This window comes from Pantherophis guttatus, chromosome 6, assembly GCF_059756535.1.
Source record: "Pantherophis guttatus breed Tessera chromosome 6, ASM5975653v1, whole genome shotgun sequence".
Classification (NCBI taxonomy): Eukaryota; Metazoa; Chordata; class Lepidosauria; order Squamata; family Colubridae; genus Pantherophis; species Pantherophis guttatus.
This window is the reverse complement of record NC_142068.1, coordinates 105,190,841-105,216,018: the sequence shown is the minus strand read 5'-3', so window position 1 is coordinate 105,216,018 and position 25,178 is coordinate 105,190,841. Positions and strand designations below refer to the sequence as shown.

General features: G+C 47.8%; 1 long non-coding RNA gene across 2 annotated transcripts in view; it reads right to left on the bottom strand.

The window, feature by feature from the left end:
- The window catches only part of LOC148113242 (uncharacterized), a 30,306-nt gene extending 5,583 nt beyond the window's left edge, over nucleotides 1-24,723 (bottom strand). Inside the window, exons 1-3 of one of the 2 annotated variants that reach the window (XR_015728401.1) lie at nucleotides 24,036-24,723; nucleotides 19,817-19,882; nucleotides 10,544-10,894 (exon numbers count right to left, since the gene is read on the bottom strand). This is a non-coding gene — a long non-coding RNA (uncharacterized LOC148113242). Of the gene's footprint in view, nucleotides 1-10,543; nucleotides 10,895-19,816 lie in introns of both variants that reach the window. The other variant, XR_015728400.1, reaches the window with a different exon arrangement.
- Between the last annotated feature and the right edge of the window lie 455 nt (nucleotides 24,724-25,178).

The window sequence follows — 25,178 nt, the reverse complement described above, 5'->3', positions numbered from 1 at the left end:
AATTGTTGCAATAATGCATAGATATAAAACACTATTATGCTAAATTAGAAGTTATTTTATAATAGTTATAGTATAATGTGTTTGTTTTTTTTTGTTTTGTTTTTTCTCTTCTTCTTTTCTGAAATGTATGGATAAAGGGGGATTTATAATACTTTTAGTAAGTAAAGGTCAGTATTTTGAGGAGGGAGTAAGTAATCTGTTATGAATTAGGGTTTTTTTTTTGTTACGAAGAAGTCACAGGGGGGGAAGGGTGGGGAGGGGGGGTTAGGGAGGGGGGGAGGGGGGGGAAAAGGGGGAAAAATTTGTATTTGAAAACCTTTTCAATAAAAAAAAAAAAAAAAAAAAAGATTGGCGTCTTCTAGGAGACAACGCATCATGGTTTGCAGTACCCCTTGTCTTCGTTCTACGACTCCATTATGAGCCGGTGTGTAAGGCGCTGACGTCTGATGAATAATTCCATTCTTACGCATCCAGTACTGGAAACACTGAGACATGAACTCGGCACCACGATCACTCTGGATTCTGGCGATGCGAACTTGGTGTTGGGTAGAAACAAGGGTTGCAAAGTCTTTAAAGATCTGAAAAGTCTCTGATTTTTCTTTCATAGGATATACATATCCATATCTAGAGTAATTATCAACAATTGTTAGAAAATATTTTCTACCACCAAATGATGGTGGGAAAGGACCAACTATGTCAATGTGAACCAAATCAAAAATGCGTGTTGACAGGCGTGTAGCGTGTTTGGGAATGGCTGCTGCTTTGGATTTGGCCTTCTTGCATACAGCACAATCCAAAAACACCTTACACCCCTTTAGATCCAAACCTTTTGTGAATTCCGGCATCTTCCTAAGAACACGGAAACTGGCATGCCCCAATCTTCTATGCCATTTGTGGATACACCTGGAATGCAAAGGTTTACCTGTTAGTGAATTCTCAACATTAACATTTTTATGCGGAACCTCAGGCTTGCTCTGAGCAACCTGTTTACCAACTCTATTTTTGTTGGCTTTAGGAGCCTTAGGGATAGCAACAGGATCTCTCTCTGGAGCATCTCTATCTGGGCCTGTGCGTTCCCTTTTTGGAGTTTGCATATTTGCCTGTGTTTGTGTTTTAGGCTTTGGCTTTAAGTAATAAACACCACCAATTAATATGGTTTCAGCAACAATATCTCCATCTTTAACTATGTAACTTGCTTTTTCAAGGTGGTGAACTTGGAACTTTAACATTCTAGACAAGTGATACTGACTAAGCAAATTACTGGTTGCTGTTGGTATGTAATAAACATCAGGAATGAATGCATCGAGCTCTTCAACATAAACAGTTCCTTTTCCTTTGACCTGGCAAGAATGATTTGAAAAAGAATAAAGTTCACGTAGTTCTGGTTCAGGCTCGTGCATTTCTGTGAAAAGTTCCTTTCTGTAGGTAACATGCAATGCTGCACCACTGTCCAAAGTCCACAGGAGTCGTCTGTCGTACTCTGGTTGAGGTTGTGGATCATTGGTTAAAGCCAATGTGGCAAGTGGAGTTTGTGGATCACGCCGGGGACCACGACGACCTTGTCTTCCGCCTCTGCCTCTGCCTTTGGAGTCTGTTCCTCTGGGCAGGTATGTGACGGGAGCTGGAACTCGTTGGGGACAATCCCGGGTGGCATGTCCCACACGATTGCAGGTGTTGCATCTTGGCATCCTTGGAGCGTAGGTCCTTCCTCGGAAGGGGGGACTAGCTGGAGCTCTTGATGCGGGTGGTCCTCTCAAGTGTGGAGTAGCTAGCATGAATGCCTCTTCTTCAATTAAAAGTCTACAGACATTGTCCACTGTGCGTTGAGCAATTGGGACTTGGTTAATTTTTGTAACAGCATCTTTCCATTCATAATTCAAAGAGTTAATAATGATGCTGATCATTTGAATATCTTCAATGTTATGGCCTCTTTCTCTCAATTCTGTTCTCAGACCTTTCAGTTTGGTCAAATGCCCTCCAATTTGTTCACCAGGTTTCAGTCTCGAACCGTGGAGTTCAGACATGAGTAAACATGAAGATTCAATTGAGATAGGCCTGTAGCAATTTTCCAATTCAGCCCAAATTTGTCGGGCTGTTGTGTTTGGTGGAAAAGTGACCTGCAGTTCAGTATCCATGGACATCAATAATGTTGGGCGAGCCCTTATCTCTAAATCTCTTATTGCATAAGTCCAAGGTTGAGCAGGTGGGTTAAATACCATAAAATGAGTGCCTTCTCTAAGAAGCAATAGTGTAATCTCACTGACCCAGGCTTTGTAATTGTGCCCTGACATTTTTAGTTTTGACTCACCAGTTAGTGGAGAGACAGAAAATGCCTGGTGAGGAGCCTGCACTTGGTACGCTGGCTGTGCTGGCAGAAATGCCTGTGGTATTTGCTGTGCCTGTTGTGGACCTAAAAATGGTCTTGGTTGTGCCATTGGAGGTGGGCCAGGAGGTGGCCCTCTTTGCACTTGTGGCTGGGGCACATATGCAGGCATTTGTAGCTGCTGTGGCTGATGCACTGGAATCTGCTGTATTCCAGTTGCCATTTGTGCTTGAGCTGCAATATTGGCATGACCTGCTGGAGATGCAGTCATTTGCCTTTGCTGTGTTCCATCTAAAAGGACACCAACACCGCCAGGGGGTGTTTGAGTTTGGGCCTGTGGAAACACTTGTGGCATTTCAGCTTCCTGTAGTAAATTACTTTTGCCAGCAGATGGTGCTGCACCTTTGGGCAGCTTTGCATACGGGGCATTGTATGCTTTAGAGTAGGAGTGGTTATTTAAGACATGTGTAACTTGATCAGGGAGACTTTCATGTGACGTATGCAGTGCTCTTTGCCTTAATTGGCCTGACACAGAATCCACCAGGGGGAGTGTCTTTGGCTCTGAGCAAGAAGACAATATGGCGCTTTTTGAAAAATTTAAGTTATCTCCCATATCTTGCTCAAGCATAGATATAGCCATTTTTGCCTGGGATAGCTGCTGTTCATAGAGTTTTATACGGTAGGCTTTCATGGCCAGCTGATCCAGGGTGAGCTTAGAGCTTCGAGGAGAATAATGAATTGTTTCTCTCTCTGCGTGGGAGGAATTTTGCTCAGCAGTGCTTGCACCGAGCTTTACAAATTCAGAAGGTTCTGGGAAGACTTTTTCAGAGCTTGGAAGATCAGAAGAAAATGTTACTGACCTCAGTCGTAAATCATCATCTTCAAAAACAGCTTCTGTCTTATCTCCATCCATTTCTGTTCCCACGGCTTCTTCTCGTTCCAGGCGTGTGGCTGTAGTAAGGGGCTGGAAATCTGGAAACCTCCTGTCTGCCACCTCTTCGTTGGAAAGATCAATCAAATCATTTACGAAGAGTGGTCTTGGTTTCACTTTGCCTTTTTTTCTTCTGTTTCGGCATCTCAGCAATATAATTAGCGTACCTCAGTAGCTAAAAACTAATTGCCTATGCGCTCTTATCAGAAATAACAAAAACAAGGAAAAGCCATAAATCAGACCATCCTCGTGCTACCAGAATGTCAGGGCATTTATTAATCCCATGTTTGGCTCTGGGACTAATTACCCTGGTTTAGAGTAGATGAATCGAGGCTTATTCCAAGTTGCACTATTCTGATAAAGAAACGCGAAGAAAAGGTTTCTAATAAAACTCATTTATTTGTTATAAAGAAAATAAAACACCTCACTAACTAAGAAAAGTTAATTGTTACATTTTTGAAAGTAATTCGGGCCGGCTATCTTTCAGCCGGACCTTGCTGGAAAGAGAACAAAGGAAAGAGTGTGAGAAGGAATGTGGGTGGATGCGGAAACACGTAGCTTACTGATAAGAAGTTGGCAAAGCTACGGAGAGTCTGACAGTCCAGAAATAATGAGCTCAGCTGGTAAATAAAATAACGCAGTGACAAAGAAGATGGCAGAATGGCCTGCCCAACCCGAAACCACGCAAGGAGAGGCACCCGAGACGAGCGGCCCACTCCACCACCCATGCACCCTGGCTAGAAGCGACGAGGGGTGGAAGAAACACGAGACCCCAAAAGAAGAAAGACACGACCTAAAGATAAAACTTCTAGAGCTGATAGATTCGTCACAAAGCAACACTGACCTCATCGCGGAACTCAGGAAGACGAATCCGACTACAGCGATGAAGATGCGGTAAGGGAGGACTTCCCCCACCAGAAACCCACCGAAAAGGCCGAAGGAGACTTCGCGCCTGTCACTGCGTTATTTTATTTACCAGCTGAGCTCATTATTTCTGGACTGTCAGACTCTCCGTAGCTTTGCCAACTTCTTATCAGCAAGCTATGTGTTTCCGTATCCACCCACATTCCTTCACTTGCTTCACACTCTCTTTCCTTTGTTCTCTTTCCAGCAAGGTCCGGCTGACATAGCCGGCAAGAATTACTTTCAAAAATGTAACAATTAACTTTTCTTAGTTAGTGAGGTGTTTTATTTTCTTTATAACAAATAAATGAGTTTTATTAGAAACCTTCCTTCGCGTTTCTTTTTAGATTATTGCAACAAGGATAAGCCTCGATTCATCTCCTCCTCTAAACCAGGGTAATTAGTCCCAGAGCCAAACATGGGATTAATAAATGCCCTGACATTCTGGTAGCAGAGGATGGTTTGATTTATGGCTTTTTTCCTTGTTTTGTTATTTCTGATAAGAGCGCATAGGCAATTAGTTTTTAGCTACTGAGGTACACTAATTATATTGCTGAGATGCCGAAACAGAAGTAAAACAAATACAAAATGTATTTTGCTGAGAAGGTGGCAGAAAGGAGGTTTCCAGATTTCCAGCCCCTTACTACAGCCACACGCCTGGAACAAGAAAAAGCCGTGGGAACAGAAATGGAGACAGATAAGACAGAAGCTGTTTTTGAAGATAATGAACTGCGACTGAGGTCGGTAGCTTTTTCTTCTCAATTTGCATGCTATGAATCTATTCTACCAGAGCCCACAGATTACGATGTGCTTGGTGCCAGGCCAAGAAAGTTTCCACAAACGGCAAAGCTTTTTCACCCCCACACAGAGAGAGAAGTAATTCATTACTCTTCTCAAAGCCCTGAGCTCACCCAGCGTGAGATGGCCATCAAATCCTATCGTGAGCATGTAAAATATTATGAAAATGAACTGTCTCGATTTAAGAGAGATTTGTTTATGCTGGAACAAGAAAAGACAGAGTCCCGTGACTTAAGATTTTCAAAAGAGGCCATCTTGTTTTCTTCCTCAGAGCCAAAGACACTCCCCCTGGTGGATTTTGTGTCAGGCCAATCAGACCAGAGAGCACTGCATACGTCACATGAAAGTCTCCCTGATCAAGTTACATATAAACCTGCCACGCAATCATTTCTTGAAACTGAGCTGCCTGAAGCTAAAGGTGCAGCACCATCTGCTGGCGAAAGTAATTTACTACAGGAAGCTGAAAGAGAAAGGAGCTTAGATGAACATTTTAAATTACTACAGCAGACCCTGGCAAACCTGTCTCTAACTCACTCAGAGATTCAAGCTGAAACGCCACAAGTGTCTCCACGGGCTCAAACTCCAACACCCCCTGGTGGTGATGGTGCCTTTTTAGATGGAACACAGCAAAGGCAAATGATTGCATCTCCAGCAGGTCATGCCAATATTGCAGCTCAAGCACAAATGGCAACTGGAATACAGCAGATTCCAGTGCATCAGCCACAGCAGCTACAAATGCCTGCGTATGTGCCCCAGCCACAAGTGCAAATAGGGCCACCTCCTGGCCCACCTCCAATGGCACAACAAAGACCATTTTTAGGTCCGCAACAGGCACAGCAAATACCACAGGCATTTCTGCCAGCACAGCCAGCGTACTAAGTGCAGGCTCCTTACCAGGCATTTTCTGTCTCTCCACTAACTGGTGAGTCAAAACTAAAAATGTCTGAACTCCACGGTTCGAGATTGAAACCTGGTGAACAAATTGGAGGACATTTGACCAAACTGAAAGGTCTGAGAACAGAATTGAGAGAAAGAGGTCATAACATTGAAGATATTCAAATGATCAGCATCATTATTAACTCTTTGAACTATGAATGGAAAGATGCTGTTACAAAAATTAACCAAGTCCCAATTGCTCAACGCACAGTGGACAATGTCTGTAGACTTTTAATTGAAGAAGAGGAATTCATGTTGGCCACGCCACACTTAAGAGGACCACCCGCATCAAGAGCTCCAGCTAGGCGCCCCTTCCGAGGAAGGACCTACGCTCCAAGGATGCCAAGATGCTACACCTGTGATCATGTGGGATATGCCACCCGGGATTGTCCCCAACGAGTTCCAGCTCCCATCACGCACCAGCCCAGAGGAAAAGATTCCAGAGGCAGAGGCGGAAGACGAGGTCGTCGTGGTCCCCGGCGTGATCCACAAACTCCACTCGCCACATTGGCTTTAACCAATGATCCACAACCTCAACCAGAGTACGACAGACGACTCCTGTGGACTTTGGACAGTGGTGCAGCATTGCATGTTACCTACAGAAAGGAACTTTTCACAGAAATGCACGAGCCTGAACCAGAACTACGTGAACTTTATTCTTTTTCAAATCATCCTTGTCAGGTCAAAGGAAAAGGAACTGTTTATGTTGAAGAGCTCGATGCATTCATTCCTGATGTTTATTACATACCAACAGCAACCAGTAATTTGCTTAGTCAGTGTCACTTGTCTAGAATGTTAAAATTCCAAGTTCACCACCTTGAAAAAGCAAGTTACATAGTTAAAGATGGAGATATTGTTGCTGAAACCATATTAATTGGTGGTGTTTATTACTTAAAGCCAAAGCCTAAAACACAAACACAGGCAAATATGCAAACTCCAAAAAGGGAATGCACAGGCCCAGATAGAGATGCTCCAGAGAGAGATCCTGTTGCTACCCCTAAGGCTCCTAAAGCCAACAAAAATAGAATTGGTAAACAGGTTGCTCAGAGCAAGCCTGAGGTTCCGCATAAAAATGTCAATGTTGAGAATTCACTAACAGGTAAACCTTTGCATTTCAGGTGTATCCACAAATGGCATAGAAGATTGGGGCATGCCAGTTTCCATGTTCTTAGGAAGATGCCGGAATTCACAAAAGGTTTGGATCTAAAGGGGTGTAAGGTGTTTTTGGATTGTGCTGTATGCAAAAAGGCCAAATCCAAAGCAGCAGCCATTCCCAAACACGCTACACGCCTGTCAACACGCATTTTGGATTTGGTTCACATTGACATAGTTGGTCCTTTCCCGCCATCATTTGGTGGTAGAAAATATTTTCTAACAATTGTTGATAATTACTCCAGATATGGATATGTCTATCCTATGAAAGAAAAATCAGAGACTTTTCAGATATTTAAAGACTTTGCAACCCTTGTTTCTACCCAACACCAAGTTCGCATCGCCAGAATCCAGAGTGATCGTGGTGCCGAATTCATGTCTCAGCGTTTCCAGGACTGGATGCGTAAGAATGGAATTATTCATCAGACTTCGCCCCCTGACACACCGGCTCACAACGGAGAGGTACTGCAAACCATGATGCGTTGTCTCCTAGAAGACGCCAACCTTGGTAAGATATACTGGGGTGAAGCTATCAAGTATGCAAATTACATTGTCAACCGTACTTGGAGCAGTGTAACAAATCAGACTCCTTTCTTCATGTTGTATGGCTACAAGCCTGATCTTAAAAACATTCATATTTTTGGTTCATATGCTATGGTGAACATTCCCTTAGCTCAAAGAAGAAAAGGAGGTCCAGCAGCAAAGAGACTGAGATTTATGGGTATTGATGATAATTCAAAATGGAGCAAATTTATTGACTCTAAACATGCAATTGTGATTTCCCAATCTGCTAATTTTGAAGAAGATATTGACTGGTCCAGGATTCATTCCAATGATCCTGGAGTTTATTTTCCCAGAGATGATACTGCTGATGCCACGCAGATTGATGATCAAAATTCCACTGATTCTTCTCAACTTGATGTTCCGTCTTCGGAAGCCGCGGATGCTGACGCTAGCGACGAAAGTGAGGACGAGGACGAACCAGAAGAAGATTGGACAGTTGTTCCGAGACGTTCCAAGAGGGCCACAAAAGGGATCCCTCCACAACGATATTCTTGGCAACTGACAAAAGCACCCTTGCCTTTGATTTGCAATGTTATACTTCCACCTGATAATTTCACACAAATCAAGCAGCTCCCTGATTCAGAGCAAGATAAATGGTATGGAGCAATGCAGGCTGAAATGGACAGTCTAAAGAAACTTAAAGTATTTACACCTGCAAAACCTCCAGCAAACAAAAAGGTCATTGGCACTCGATGGGTCTATAGAATCAAAAAGAAACCAAATGGTGAGTCATTGTACAAAGCCAGACTTGTAGCTTAGGGTTTCGCTCAACGTTATCCTGAGGACTACACAAATACGTACTCACCGACAGTCAGAACTGAGAGTGTAAAAATTGCTTTAGCAACTGCAACTATCCTTGGTTTAGAAGTTTTCCAGTTTGATGTTGACACGGCTTATCTACATGCAGACCTAGATGAAGAGATCTACGTGAAAAGTCCTCCAGGATTCCGACAGCAAGAAGGGGATACCTGGTTCCTAAACAAAAGTCTCTATGGTCTGAAGCAATCTGGTTTAATGTGGTATTTATGTCTTACTGACAAACTAAATTCAATGGGCTTTATTAAGTCCGAAACTGATGAGTGCGTGTTCACAAAAAGATCTAACGATGCATATGAGATAGTTCTTGTTTATGTTGATGATATTGTTTATATTGGTCCAAATAAGCAAATGAGTGAAATTTTTGCCAAAGCTTTGCAGAGATACTTCACATTGAAATCATTAGGTCACATTAGCACTTATTAGGTGTTCAGATTGAAAAAACACAGAAGGGGTTTAGTCTTTCACAAGAAGATAAAATTGAACAAGTTTTGCATCATTGCAACATGAAAGATGCTAACACAACAAAGACACCCATGCAAACAGATTTTCACAACTTGACACAAGAAGAAAGTCCTGAGTTCGAGGATCAAACACTTTATCGTTCAGTCATTGGGTCACTATTATACATTAGTAGTTGGACCAGACCCGACATTGCACTTAGTGTTAATCTCTTATCACGACACGTAGGTAAAGCAAAACAGTTTCACTGGACATGTATTAAGAAATTACTAAGATACCTAAAATACACTAAACACATGAAGTTATTGTTAGAACCAACACATACTGATTATGCAGAATTATGTTGTTATGCAGATTCTGATTGGGCAAGTGATAAGAAATCACGTAAAAGTACTTCAGGTTATATGATGTTCTTAAATGGATGTCCTGTTTATTGGCAAGTACGTAAACAGAATTTTGTTTCTTGTTCATCTACTGAAGCTGAATATGCTTGTGTTTCAGATGCATGTAATTCTCTAACTTGGTTTGATGCTTTAGTCACAGATATCTGGACACACCCGATCCGACCGATCACCGTGATGGAAGACAATGAATCGGTGGTTTATATTTCTGAATCTCATTTCACAGGTTCTAGGTCCAGACACATTGACATTTGTTATCAAAACATAAAGCATTTAGTGAAAAAAGGTTTTGTCAAAATGCAATATGTATCTACACATGATCAAATTGCTGATATGCTCAACAAACCACTTCCAGCAGCTCAACACGAGTATCTGCGTGAGAAGATGTGCCTTATTTGATGATGAACTGATATTCGCTCAACTGGCAAAGAAGGGGAATGTCACTGCGTTATTTTATTTACCAGCTGAGCTCATTATTTCTGGACTGTCAGACTCTCCGTAGCTTTGCCAACTTCTTATCAGTAAGCTACGTGTTTCCGCATCCACCCACATTCCTTCACTTCCTTCACACTCTCTTTCCTTTGTTCTCTTTCCAGCAAGGTCCGGCTGACATAGCCGGCAAGAATTACTTTCAAAAATGTAACAATTAACTTTTCTTAGTTAGTGAGGTGTTTTATTTTCTTTATAACAAATAAATGAGTTTTATTAGAAACCTTCCTTCGTGTTTCTTTTCAGATTATTGCAACAAGGATAAGCCTCGATTCATCTCCTCCTCTAAACCAGGGTAATTAGTCCCAGAGCCAAACATGGGATTAATAAATGCCCTGACAGCGCCCTTTTTACGGCGGCCATCTTGGGAGGCGGTGTCATCAAAAATGGCCGACCACCCACCAATGGATTCCCGAGATTTAAATCTCATGGCGGGAATCGGGGCCTACCCAAAAGTAGCCGACCAAAACTACTACAAAAAATACAAAAAACAAGAAAGCCCAAAGCCAAAACCTACAGGCTCGCCTACCGAGCCCGAAGTCAACCAAGCCATCGAACTAATCACCATGGCCCTGGGGGACAAAATGAAACTACCGAACACGCACCCCGGTGCTAGGCCAAAACGCAAAGGGGACCCTAGCACGAAGAGGGCTGACACCGGCACCCACCCTGGGGAACCGACCGCTTCCGCATGGACCTAGGGCCACCCAGAGCTCCCAAGGAGCTTTCCCTTAAAAACGGGACACCGAAGGCGATGGGACTACTCACCGGACCGACGACCGGGACCAGATCCATGGCCCACGGGGCCATCCGCAGGCAGGGGACGTCCATCGGCAGGCAGGGGACTCGGCCCGACATCCGGAGGCGACACCCACACAAGGCCGGGCCATCCGGGACCATTCGCGGCCCCAACGAGACTTCCGACATCCACCGACAATCCTCACCGCTTCCCGAGGCTCCAGACGACGATCCGCGATGATCCCGAGCAAGCGAGGCCGACCAAGAAGGAACCGGAGGCCCATCCGGAAGGTTGGGGCCTTCACCCGGGAGCTGCAGGGACGAGCTCCTCACTCCACGGCGGCTGGGCAGAAATGAACCTCACGCATGCGCAATGCATCCCTGTAAGAGAAACGGAACAAGACATAGAGCTACACCGACGCAAGCACATAGAGACAAGTCGTTCAGACTTGCCACAGTCGTTCCTCTGCCTTATTGCGAGTATCCTTATGTGAGGAACCATGGACAGCGACATAATGTAAGTAATTTAACTTACAATTCAGGGAATTTGCCAAGTGACTTTCCCAAACTGAGACTAGATGGGGAGAATTTTCTGGACTGGAACCAGCAGCTCCAAGTCACCCTGCTAAAGGAAGATTTATTATCCCTAGTTATAGACCCCCCAGAAAAACCCTGGACTTTTGAACTAGATTGCATACACCACAAAGCATACTGTATTGTCATTGCCAGCATTACCCCCAGTATTTACCCCAGCATTAACCACCACTTGACTGCTCTGGAGGTAATACAAAGGATGCACAAACTATTCTACTGTCAAAGCATAGCTAGCACCACCAGGTTATCCAGGGAATTCTATGCCACCAAACATAAAGCAGGGACACCAATGAGCGAGCACCTATTGTCACTAAACACCACCAGAGCTCAGCTGACACAAAGGGGGGAGGTCATAAGTGAGAGGACCATGATAAGCATCATTGTAAATTCCTTAGACCCCAGTTGGGACACATTTATCACCCAGATAGACAACCTAGGGTCAGGGAAACTCTCACTGGAACTACTAACAAGTAAACTCATAGCTGAGGACAGCATCAGGAAAGACCGTTTACTAAGCCGCAGGGAGCAAAGGCCCAGCAGAAAGGCCGAGCCACAGGGCAAGAACTACAGTACCATAGAGTGTTACTTATGCGGGTCAAGGAACCATTACAAAAGGGACTGTCCCAGAAACACAGGGGACAGGGACAGGTCACATAGAAGGGACAGACCAGAACAAAGCGCAAGACACACTAGTGGACGCTCACCAGAGGACAGACACAGGCATAGGGATTCCCCTAGCCCCAGGGACAGGAGAAACCACAGGGACAGCTCCAGGGAGAGCCAGACCGGATCACTGTATGGCATAGGAGATCAAGAGCGACACATAGGCCAGGACAGGGAGGAAGGCACATGGATGTTGGACTCAGGGGCCACAAACCATACCACTTATGACAGTAACTTGCTAACCTCATTCACAGATGAAAGTTTTATTATAAAAGTGGCTAACCAGAACAATGTGCAAGTAACAGGCAAAGGCAACGCATACGTGCCAGGGATAGGAGTAGTGCAAGGAGTACTATTAGTACCTAATATACCCTATAACATCCTTGCCACACTAAAACTAAGCAAGAATAACAATGTTGAGGTGACATTCAAGGAAGGAAAGGCACAGGTAACTAGAGGGGGCAAAAGAATAGGGAAAGTAGTGATTTCATTTTCATTTCATTTTATTAAATTTGTATACCGCCCTACTCCCGAAGGACTCAGGGCGGTGAACAGCCATAAAATAAAACATGTAGATACAAAATTTAAAATAGAGATAAAACTAATTAAATAAATTTGGCTGAGACATTTTAAAACCCCAATAAATTAAAACCAAATTTAAAATTCCATTTAAAAGAGGAAAAGTTTAGGTCAGGCCAGCTTGATGGAATAAAAACGTCTTAAGCGCGCGACGGAAGGTACGCAGATCCGGAATCCTCCGTATCTCCGGGGGGAGCTCGTTTCAGATTGTAGGTGCCCCCACAGAGAAGGCTCTCCCCCTGGGGGCCGCCAGTCGACATTGTTTGGCCGACGGCACCCGGAGGAGCCCCTCTCTATGGGAGCGTACTGGTCGGTGGGAGGCTATTGGTGGCAGCAGGCGGTCCCGTAAATAGCCAGGTCCTAAGCCATGGAGCGCTTTAAAGGTGATAACCAAGACCTTGAAGCGCACTCGGAAGACCACCGGGAGCCAGTGCAGCTCGCGCAGGAGAGGCGTTACATGGGAGCGCCACGTTGCTCCAATCACCACCCGCGCGGCCGCACTCTGCGCCAGCTGGAGCCTCCGAGTGCTCCTCAAGGGGAGCCCCATGTAGAGAGCGTTACAATAGTCCAGACGGGAGGTGACAAGGGCATGAGTGACCGTGCGTAACGAGTCCCGATCCAGAAAGGGACGCAACTGGCGAATCAGGCGGACCTGATGAAAAATCCTCCCGGTCACAGCCGTCAAGTGCTCTTCTAAAGACAGCCGTGAATCCAGGAGGACACCCAAGTTGCGAACCCTCTCCGTGGGGGCCAATGCTTCGCCCCCAATAGTCAGCGATGGCGCCAGCTGACTATATCGGGACGTCGGAAACCACAGCCACTCGGTCTTGGATGGGTTGAGCCTGAGCCTGTTTCTCCCCATCCAGATCCGTACGGCCTCCAGGCACCGGGACATCACTTCAAGGGCATCGTTGGGGTGGTCTGGGGTGGAGATGTACAGCTGGGTGTCATCAGCGTACTGATGGTACTCCACCCCGAAACCACGGATGATCTCGCCCAGCGGCTTCACATAAATGTTGAACAGAAGGGGCGAGAGGACCGATCCTTGTGGCACCCCACATATAAGGGGCCTCGGGGTCGACCTCTGCCCCCCTGTCAACACAGACTGCGACCGGTTGGAGAGAAAGGAGGAGAACCACCGTAATACGGTGCCTCCCACCCCCAACTCTTCCAACCGGTGCAGCATGATACCATGGTCGATGGTATCAAAAGCCGCTGAGAGATCTAATAGGACCAGGACAGAGGAACAACCTCTGTCCCGAGCCCTCCAGAGATCATCCACCAACGCGACCAATGCCGTTTCCGTGCTGTACCCAGGCCTGAAACCCGACTGGAACGGATCTAGATACGTCGTTTCATCCAGGTACTGGGGAAGCTGTCGTGCAACCACACTCTCAACAACCTTCGCCACAAAGCGAAGGTTGGAGACTGGACGATAGTTAGCCAATGTTGCCGGGTCCAGGGAAGGCTTCTTAAGGAGAGGTCTCACCACCGCCTCTTTCAAGGCGGCGGGAAAGACACCCTCACCCAATGAAGCATTTATAATCCCCTGGAGCCAGCCTCGTGTCACCTCCCGGGAAGCCAGCACTAACCAGGAGGGGCACGGGTCCAACAAACATGTGGTCGCATTCAGTCTACCCAGAATCCTGTCCACGTCCTCAGGGGTCACAGAATCAAACTCATCCCAGATAACATTCTCAGGACCTGCCCCCGTCATCCCCGCTGGATCTACCCAGTCAGAGTCCAGATCTTCCCGAATCTGAGTGATTTTGTCATACAGATACTGAACAAAATCCTCGGCTCTTCCCTCCAAGGGGTCCTCTCTCGCTTCCTGGTGGAGCAGGGAGCCGGTCACCTTAAACAGGGCGGCCGGGCGGTTATCTGATGACGCAATAAGAGCAGCAAGATAAGTGCATTTTGCTGCTTTTATTGCCACTAGGTAATTCTTAATATGAGATCTTACCAGTGTCCGGTCAGATTCAGTACGACTGGCCCTCCAACTACTCTCTAGGCATCTTTTCCGGCGCTTCATCTCCCTCAGCTCCTCAGTGAACCAAGGAGCCAGGTGAGATCGACGCCGGGTCAGAGGCCGCAAAGGCACGACTCGGTCCAGAGCTCCAGCGGCCGCCCTATCCCAGGCGGCCACTAGGTCTCCAGTCGAGGCGTGAGCCAGAACCTCAGGAATTGGCCCAAGCTCCGTCTGGAACCTATCAGGTTCCATCAGGCACCTGGGGCGGTACCATCTCATCGGTTCCGCCTCCCTGCGGCGAGGTGCAGCGGTTCGAAGGTCAAGGCGAAGGAGAGAGTGATCTGACCATGACAAGGGCTCGATGACTATGTCCCCTATCTCGAGATCACTCAGCCACTGTCCAGAGACAAAAATCAGGTCCAGTGTGTTTCCCCCCATGTGCGTAGGGCCATGAATTAGTTGGGTCAGATCCATAGCCGTCATGGAAGCCATGAACTCCCGAGCCACCTCAGACATCTCACCCACAGACGGCAGGTTGAAATCCCCCATGACCATTAGTCTGGGGGTATCAACCGCCACCGCGGCGATAACGTTGAGTAGCTTGGGCAGGGCTGCTGCCACGTGGCAGGGAGCCAGGTACGTGATCAGCAAACCCCTCTGAACCCCATGACCCCACTTCACAAGGAGGGTCTCACAACCGGCTGTCTGAGGAACAGTGGCCTCCCTCGGCCTAAGGCCTTCTCTAATAATAACCGCTACTCCCCCGCCCCTCCCTTGTGACCTCGGCTGATGGAATGCCAGGAAGCCTGGTGGGCACATTTCTACCAGAGGGACCCCTCCCTCCGGGCCCAACCAGGTCTCCATAATACCCGCCAGGTCCGCTCCCCCCTCCTGAACCAGATCACAAATGAGGGGGGCTTTATTTACTACGGACCTGGCGTTGCACAACATCAGTCGAAGGCCCGGGCTCTGAGGGTCTGTACAACCTGGAGAACGAGTGGAGCCTTGGGGGCCGGAGCATGCTACCGCTCGGAGACAGCGGGTGCGCGCTCCCTTAACATGATATGGCCCCCTGCTCCCGCCATATCTACCCCTCCCACTCACAGTACCGATGATAGAAACACAATCTGGACAAGCTCGACCCCCCCCCATCACCACCGGATCCCCCATCCCCTCCGCCGCGCATAGTGGCCAGGCCTGACCCTCCCCTTGGTGGGTCTTCCCCCAAACCCACAACCCTAGTTCCAATTTTTCCCTCCCCCCCCCGGGACCCCTTAAAAATTTACCCAATTTACTTAAAAAAAACCCTCAACCCCCTCTTCGTGGCATGTCACCTCTCTGGGTTCCAAAGCCCGTCATTGAGGTAGGCCCTCGATAATGTGGAGGGCCAGACCTGCGAGAGGGGGGAGTCTCGCAGCGCAAGAAGCTCAATGGTTGAATACATCCACAGAATGGGAAAGGGTGAAAATGGCGTCTGGCCAGGGTTCCATAAAGTCTAAAGGTCCTGAGGACAAAAGGCAGCAACAAAAACGTGGGTAACGACTCCACTGTCCTCTCACGACGGTGGGAGGAGTCCCATGCCATTCCGATAAATCTAGGGGATGTTCCTCCCAGACATCCTCTCACGATGTCAGGCCAGATGGAATGTGCTATGGAGAGTTCAAAAGCTGTCCCCTCTGATAGGGATGGTAGTAGTAACCCAGACTCCCTGGGAACCCACTTCAAGCTGTTCGTTTGTCATATAGTCCGGGGCGGATGGAATAGGCCAGTCCAGAAGGCAAAAGAAGATAGTAAGACCAGGGGCAGAGTTCGATGACACCCAGAAAGATGGAAAAAGTGGCTTACGAGGCAAAAGGCAGCTGGGGTAATGACTATAATAAGGCCTACAGAAGCCAAAAAAGGGGGGGAGGGTATGGCCCGAGGCAGCCCACGGACAGCCCTCAGCCATCCTCCAGCCTCTCCCACTCCCTGGTCTTTAGCCATTTTTATCCCCAGTCTGCAGCCCCAATTCAGGGGGGCCTCCGGATTCGGCCAGGAAATGGGTCCGTAGACAGGTCCGGGCTGTTGGCAATTTGCCTCTCCCCACATTCGGCTGCTGCCCCCTCGCCTCCACCAGCGTCCAAGGCAGTCCAAGCTTCGTAGGCACCAGTGCCGCAGCCGCCGCCGTCTCCACCAAGGCTCCCACCACGCTCCAGAAACGCCAGGGGCCTTGAAAAAGACCCCAGAGACACCGGAGACCCGGGGAGACCCCCATTTCGCTGCCGCCGCTGCTGCAAAGCTGCCGCCGTCCCGACCGCCGCCGACCATAGTGAGAGGGGGGGGAAGCACTGCTGAACAGCTGTTGCTGCCGCCACCCCGCGGCGCCTTCTGATGGCCGTATCTCCTCAGTCCTGGTGTCCCGGAGGGCGAGAAAACCCTCTATATGCTGGGAGGAAGCCCCTTAGTGATCAGTGGGGAACTGCCATTCTTCCAATCAGTCAGGGACAAGCAGCCAGAGGTAAACAACCACCAGAAGGTTAAACCCGACAACCCAGAACACACAAGTGGGGAAGTAGAGGGGGTTAGTCACGCACACACCACTGATGATACAAGTGAACAGGGGACTCCCAAGAAAGGAAAGCCAGCGATAGGGAAACCAATGCATGACAACTGCGCACACCTGTTACACAGAAGACTAGGACACATTAGTTTCCCTGTGGTGCAGAAAATGATGGAATGCTCTGAAGGTGTAAAAATAAAGGATTGTGAGAACTATCTCGAGTGTTCTATTTGTAAGAGCTCTAAATTAAAAACCAAACCAAGGCCCAAAAAGTCAGTGCGCACAACTAATTCAGTTTTCCAACTCATACATATGGACCTGGTGGGACCACTAAGGCCCTCCATCAAATACAGGAAAAGGTACTTCCTGACCATAGTGGATGATTTCAGCCGCTATGGCTTCGTATACACATTAAAACACAAGAGCGAAGTATTCCAAAAATTTAAGGAATTCTACGCAAGGGTGGAGACACAACATAATACCAAGATCAGACAAATAATGACAGACCGGGGGTCTGAATTCTTGTCAAGCGATTTCTCGCAATGGCTAAAGGCACGCAGGATAATACACTACACGTCTTCTCCATTTTCCGCTTTTCAAAATGGCATCGTAGAACGGAAAAATGGAACACTGCAGACCATGATGAGGTGCGCACTAGAGGATGCCAGCCTAGGGCAGCATTTCTGGTCAGAAGCACTCATTTATTCGAATTACACTTTGAACAGGCTATGGACCAGTGTACTAAACAAAACCCCATACGAGTTAATGTATCAAAAGAAACCACAGGTGTCACACTTACACATATTCGGGGTCACAGCAGATATGCACATCCCCAAACAATTGAGACATAAGGGAGACAGGGTATCCAGAAGACTGAGGTTCATGGGGTATGAACCAGGGACGAAGGGATATAGGTTCATAGACAACAATAACAATTTTGTGATATCACGGACTGCTGTTTTCCACGAAAACGCCAACTGGTCCAAGATACACCTCAACGAGGTGTCCCTTAGCAAGGACGAACCAGGGGATGACCAAGAGGGGATAAAACACCAAACAGGAAAGGGTACAGAGCAGGAAAAGAGCAAACCCAGGAGGCAGGAAATACCGGTGAAGGGGTGGAAAGGAAACCACCAACACATCAAAGTGGACTCACTCACAGAGAAAGAAGCTAGGTACATGCACGACACAGAGACACCCCCCGACAGGCCAATCAGGGCAAACAGGGGTAAAAAGCCAGAAAGGTTAGGAGACTATGTGTTATCCCTCCACACTAACCAACTAACCCCCAACACATACGAGGACATACTGAAGTTACCAGATGAGGAAAGAGAAAAGTGGGAACAAGCCATGGAGAGGGAAATGGACAGTCTGAGGGAACTAAATGTATACACTCCCTCCAAAGTCCCAACAGGAAAAACAGCCATAGGCACCAGGTGGGTCTACAAAATTAAAACACTAGAGGGAAACAAAACACTCTACAAGGCTAGGCTGGTGGCACAGGGGTTCGCCCAAAAATACCCTGATGATTACACGGAAACGTACTCCCCCACAGTCAGGGCTGAAAGCGTAAAATGTGCGCTGGTTATTGCATCACTACTTGGGTTAGAAGTACATCAATTCGATGTGCAAACCGCTTATCTGCACGCCGAGCTCGATAAAGAAATATATGTGAGAGCGCCACCTAGCCAAAGCACCAGGAAGGGAGAAACCTGGATCCTAAACCAGAGCCTGTATGGACTCAAACAGTCAGGGAAACGTTGGTACGAGTGCCTGTCCAAGACATTGAAGTCTATAGGATTCTCACCCACCTCGGCCGACAACTGCTTCTTCACCAAGAAGTCAGACAGTTCCCTCGAGTATGTTTTAATATACGTGGACGATATATTGTATACCGGTGACAAGTCTAGCAAATGTAATGACTTCGCCAGTGAGCTGGGAAAACATTTTACACTAAAGATACTGGGTAAGGTAGATAAATATTTGGGGGTACAAATCACAAAAACAGACAGAGGTTTCCAACTGTCACAGAAGGACAAAATTTTGGAACTTATACATAAGTGCAACATGACAAACGCCAAGGGGTGTGAAACACCAATGCAACCGGACTTCTTGAAGGACATGTACAATGAGGCTGAGGCGTTCAAGGACAACACATTATACAGATCCACCATAGGCTCCCTATTATACATTGCGAACTGGATCAGACCAGACATCGCACTACCAGTCAACTTATTATCACGACATGTAGGTAAACCCACTGTGTACCACTGGGAAGCCATCAAGAGGGTACTGAGGTACCTAAAACAGAGCTCAGGCACTTGCCTATCACTAGAACCCGAGAACACCACAACACCCACACTCACGTGCTATGCAGATGCTGACTGGGCTGGGGATGTACGTATTCTTTTTAAACAACAGCCCAGTACATTGGTACACAGGCAAACAGGATCTGGTAGCCACATCAACAACAGAGGCCGAATATATTTGTTTGTCCAAGGCCGCCAACAACCTGGTCTGGTTTGATGACCTGCTATCAGACATATGGGCCGAACCGAACTATCCTATCATCATACATGAGGACAATAAAGCCGCCATGGAAATATCTAAGGCTGAAGCAGTGGGTCAAAGGTCGAGACATATCGATATAAAATACAAACACGTTAGACAGTTTGCAAGCATAGGATTCATAAGGGTTGTACATTGTGATACAGAAGAACAAACAGCGGACATTCTAACCAAACCATTGCAAAATAAGCAGCACACGTACCTAACATCAAAATTAGGTGTCCTCCTGAAAAGGACACCTCAGGTATGCACCACATGAGGACACCTCGGCCAGGCATTTAGAGGGGGTTTTGTCAGGAATAAATGCCTTGCCTCTGATCCAGAGCTAGAGGCATGGAGGCTGGACAAGCCAGCCCCCAAGGTCCATCCTAACCCAATAACCCCTCCTTACCTTAGCCACGCCCAGGGGGTACTTAAGGGTCAGCCATGCGGTCCTGCTTCAGTTCCAGACTTGTACCTGTAATGATAAGATGCTTAATTAATAAACAATATCTGATTTAATGAATACCTGCTTATGGAGTTATTGGGCATGATCCTTGAACACATTTAACATGGAAGGCCCAGGACCCCCAACCCTTCTACACCATAAAGAGGGGCTTGCGGGGGGGGCGATGAAGGGGGACAATACAAGGGACTCAAGAAGAAACTTGCACTCTTTGGAAGAAAGCAGAGCTCTCTTTTGGGAAGATGGAAAAGGGGGGTCTTTTGCGGGGTGATCCTGGGTGGCAGAAAGAGGGCTCCCTTTGCCCTCAGCTCTTCTTTTCCCCAGAGTATCCCCCTTTGATGGGAAGGGATCCAGGCAGCCCTGATCTTCAGTGGGGAGGGAAGTCCGGAGTCTGAAATTGCTCAGTGAAACTTTTTGCCTGAAGCCAAGTTCTCCAGCAGGAAAAGTTTCCTTTCGGGGCCTTCAGGGAGAAGAGAAAAGCTGCCCCCAACTCCCTGGGTCTCTGCCCAAAGTCTCCTGGGAGGATTCGGCCAAAGAACAGAGCAGAAACTCGGAGGATAATAATTCTCCCTCTCAGGAGGGATCCCTGGATAATTCAATGACTTCTTGAACTCCGAGATTGTTGGGCATTTCTCTGGAGGGAAGTGAGAGGGAAATAATCCTCATGTGGTTCATAATGATAGAGTAGAGATGGAATTAAATCTGTCATCTAGAATTGAGAGTTTTGGGATCTACAGCCTTGAAATTGGCCCCAGGGGGAATACACGGCACCTGTGGCTGAAGATAAAAAGAAATGTGACATTTGTTGGCATAGCAATTAGAGAGAAAACCTCGGGGGATAGTTAATGCCTCAGCATGTCACGGATCTGCTTGTTGAGTTGGAGCCAAACTTTACTTTACTTTGAAAGCTGATGCTCAATGACAAAAGGGCTGATGTAATAGTGAGGCCTGACTCCAAGAACTAAATGAAAAAATAGTGAAAAATTACTTATCAGAACTTTGCATAGTTGGGAAAAAAAACCCCACATGCACAGACAAACAGAGAGAGGGAGAAGTGAGAGAAAACCAAGTGAAAAGAGATGGAGAAATAAAGGAAGCAACTCACCCCTGGAAAGGAGGGAGTGAGGGAGGGAGGGAGGGATATGGAAAGCTGTTATGCAAAATCCCCTTCAAACTTCCATTCTCTGAGACCAGGGAATGAGGAAGCCCATGTCCCATGTTCCCCTGCCTCCCTTTCCCATGCCCAGGCCAGGCAAGGGGGCTCTTGCAGGGATGCCAGACAGGACTCTGCCTGGATGAGTGGGGAGCCCCACTTGGGAGAAGGAAGCTGCGGAGCCTCGTGTTGGGGAAGGAAAGCAGAGCAAAATCTCCCTCCAACTTCCATCTTCTGAGTCTTGGAAACGATCCGTGTCTTTCCAGGAGAGGCTCCTGTGGGGGAGAAGCCATGCAGGGCTGGGTCTCCCAAGGGGGATCCGGGGTTGCCCGGAGAGAGAGGGAGAAAAAAAATTGTGCCTGGCTTATTGAGCAACATGTGAGTTAGCCAATTCTTGGTGCAGGGCTTTAACTCCTTATAGAAAGGAAGAATGTAGAGCTGCATTTTTCAAACTTGGCATTCTAAGATGAATGGACTTTTAATTCCCAGAATTTTCTGGCCAGCATGATGAAGTCCCTGCATTGTTGGATAGGGAATTCTGGGGGTTGAAGTCCATTCATCTTAAAGTTTTAAAAACACGGATGCAGGCCAAGAACTCTCCACATGTTGCCTCCATTTTGGAAAAGAACAAGCACACCTGAAGAGACCACCAGTGATTGCATAATGCAGAAACTGTGATTTGTTATGGCCATCAGAAGTGCCACAATTAATTGGACTGACTTATAACTCTAAGACCCTGATTCTGGTTTGGAAGCCATCCTAGTTGGTTCTTAGAACTCTCGAAGCCAACATTGAGCAAAGGACTTGGAAAAAGCCTCATGAAAGCAGCAGCCTCCATTCTTCCTCCCAACGCCTGGCAGGAGAGAGAGAGAGAGAGAGAGAGAGAGAGAAGGGAACCCAGGGAGGGTCACAGCCACATTCTTCCTTCTTCAGTTTGATGGGATTCATGTCCAGCCTTTCTGCTCTGGGGAGCAGCCCCAGTATCCTGAGCCATGGCCTCACTGGGAATTCTGGAAACCAGCATCCAAAGCCATCTCTGGGGCTCCAAGTGGGAGGAGGAGAATCAAAGTGACCGGTGGATCCTCTGAAGAGACACGGAGAGATCTCTGGAAGTCTCCATGAAGGTTTCCAGTTTCAAGGTTCCCATTGATTTTCAGGGTGATAATCAGGGCTTATTTTTTCCTTTAAAGGCCAGAGATCCCTGGAATAAAGAATGGATTGAGGAGGGTTCAGCCTGGGAGAAGAAGGAATGGATGGATAGAAAGTCCGTCTCTTTCCTCCCCAAACAGCCGGAAAAAAGGACAAGGCCTTTAACTCTCCTGACTCTGTTCTCCTCTTACGTGTCTATTTGGGTGTGTTTGTCCTGAAGCCTCACACAGAGTCATTTTCCTTTCCCTTCTTCATTGACGCTGCTTTGGTTTAATCAGGGTTGGAAGATCAAGCAGGAGGATTATTCCGGCTTCTCGTTTTAAGTGGAAAGTGCAGAAAAGATGAACAGCAGTCCTGTAATTCTTCCATTAGCCACCTTCCCTGGTCTCCCCCTCCCCCCAACCTCCCTCCCCCCCTTTGGGGAACCTTCCCGACTCCGAAAATCTCCCCACAGCCTTTTTCTCCCCTCAAAATGGACGGAGGGAGAATCACCTCAGGAAAAAAGAGGCCACAAAATGGAGGAGGCTGCGGGGTCTTTGCCCGCTTTAGCTGTCCTGTTCGCTGCCTGTGGGGGCCAGCTGGGGCTGAAAGGCCGGACTGTAGGCTGCCCCCTACAGGCAGCGTGAGGGACAGCTAAAGCATGGAAAGAGGACCCCGAGTGCTGGACAGGGGATTCTGGGAGTTGAAGTCCAGAGGCCTTTGCTGAGGTTGAGCCACCTGCCCTGGGAGGCCCTGCACTGGACACTCGGACAGATGACCTCTACTGAAGGGCCCCCAAGAGGGGGAGGCCCAACCCCCCCATCCCCTTTTCCCTGATTTCACGGGGGCAGGAGGGGGACATGGGACACTGGAGGGCAACCAGGGAATGAAGGATTTTCCCCTCTTTTTTAACATATATACATATATATATTTATTTTCCTCCTCCATCAGCAGAGGATCTAAAGCCTCCACCTTCTTCCTTCTGGTTCCGTTGCTGGGCAGAGGCCGAGGCAGAGCCGGGGGAGCCGAGGGGAGAGGAAGGGCCAGGCCTCCCTTCCCCCCTCAGAGCCTCCATCCTGGCTTCTCTCCTCAGGGGGGACCTGCTGGCCGATCGGCCCAGGAAGCTCTTTGGGGACCCCGAAGCCTCTGGATCCAGGGGGGGAGGAAGGTGGGAGCCTGGATGGAGACCATGGGAGAGAAGCCGGAGAGGCTCTTCCTCCTGCGAGGCTCCTCTTCAGCCCAGACTCTCCTCCGCCCAGTGTGGGGAAAGGTCCCCCCGGCCTCCCTGAGAGGAAAGCGGCCCCAGCCGCCCCTGCCCCCCTCCCCTGGGCCTCTCCTGGGCCCCGGTCTCTCTCTGGCCCCCTCCCCTCTGGGCCCCTCCAGGCTCCAGGGAGACCCGGCAGAGACCCTCCGGGAGGAGAGGAGCCCCTTCCCAGGCCTCCGCCTGGCCTTCCACCCAGAGCCCCCCAGGACCTCCTAGCCAGGCCCTGAGAGGAGAACCTGGGATGGGGACCCTCCTCTCCCTTCAGATCAGCCCCCTCCCCAATTCTCCCTTCTAGGCAAAGGGGGACATCTCCGTCTTCCTCATCCAGAGAAGAGGCACAATCTGTCAACAATGGATCCCAATGAACCAGGGACTCAGGTGCCCCAAGAGCAGCTTCAAAGCACTCGGAGGCTTTTTAGGGAAGGGGGCTTCACCCCACAGCCTCAGAGATGGGAACGTCAGAGGGGTCCCCCTTTTTAAAATCAGCTCCAGTTTATGAAGTTCTGATATAAAAGAAAAGCCCAAAGAGGCCCCACTCTTCACCTTAGGCAGAATCCAAGTGAACTGATTGCTTCTTTAGCATTAGAAGAAAGGCAGCACAAGAGTTAAGGGTCACCAACCTGGAGTGGCACCAAACTCCATACTTCTGGGTGACCTTCCCCTGCAAGTCCCTGGAGACAAGAGACCCGGTTGAAGGACAGCAGAGGTCAATTCCCTTGTTATTGAACGATCTTCCTCCAGCATCACTTTCCTGACACGTCCTGACAGGAAGGACCACAACCACTACAGAAATTGACCCCAGGAGTGTAGTTGTGGCTTTTCACAAACAAGCTTTTCTCCAGCCTCCCCTCTGCACATGGAGCCCAGAAGAAGCTCAGGATCCCAAGAGGAGAAGTTGCTTCTCCTTGTAATTAATAATGATTATCTGGGCCTTGGAGATCTCCATACCTGTGATAGAGAGAGCAGATTGAAGCCATATGCAAAGAATCTTGTATCAGAAAAGCATAAATTTGTCAAGCTCTGTAGGAACAAGTTTTGGGACAGGCAGGATCTGTGCTCTTGATTGTACCTTTCTCTCCTTTCCAGGTGAAGCTGAGTGTTTCTCTGTTTATATCAGGAAAGTCGCTGGCATTTCCATCTTCTGAGAGTGCTTTGAATTCTCCCAACTGTTCCTGATGTGGGTGTTAGAAACAGGAAGAGGATTAATAACGCTCCATGAATTATGGACCTCCTGCTTCTGCTTCTGATGCTGCTTTTGTCCCATCCAATCTCTGGGAAGCTTAGAAGGAAATGCCCCCTGAGTTTGGAGCACCAGGATGGAAACAGAGCATGGAGCTACTACAGGCCAGGAGACCATCTTGTTGGTATAGTCACAACTGAAACACTAATGTGGCCTATAATGTTGCCTTTCCACAGTGCTCCTATACCTTCTCATGCGTAAGTCATTCAGGGTGATGGAGTTGCATCCCCTCCATTTGCAGTCCTAACACTTTCTTTCTTTTCTTCTTATTTCACTTACTTTTATATTATAAGACTTGTCTAATTTCCTGAATGATTTTGATTTCCATAACTTGCATCTTTTTTCTTATTGTGTAGAAGAGACTCAACTCCAAAGATGGGATTAAAAAACCTGAAGGAAATCCAGTTTATTTTCTTCTCCCCGTTCACTCCTGAATTCTTCACTTGAATTCATTTTGTTTAAAGGAGGGATTGAAACAGTTGTAGTTGCCTCTGCCCAGCCCATTCCCATGTTTCTATAACTG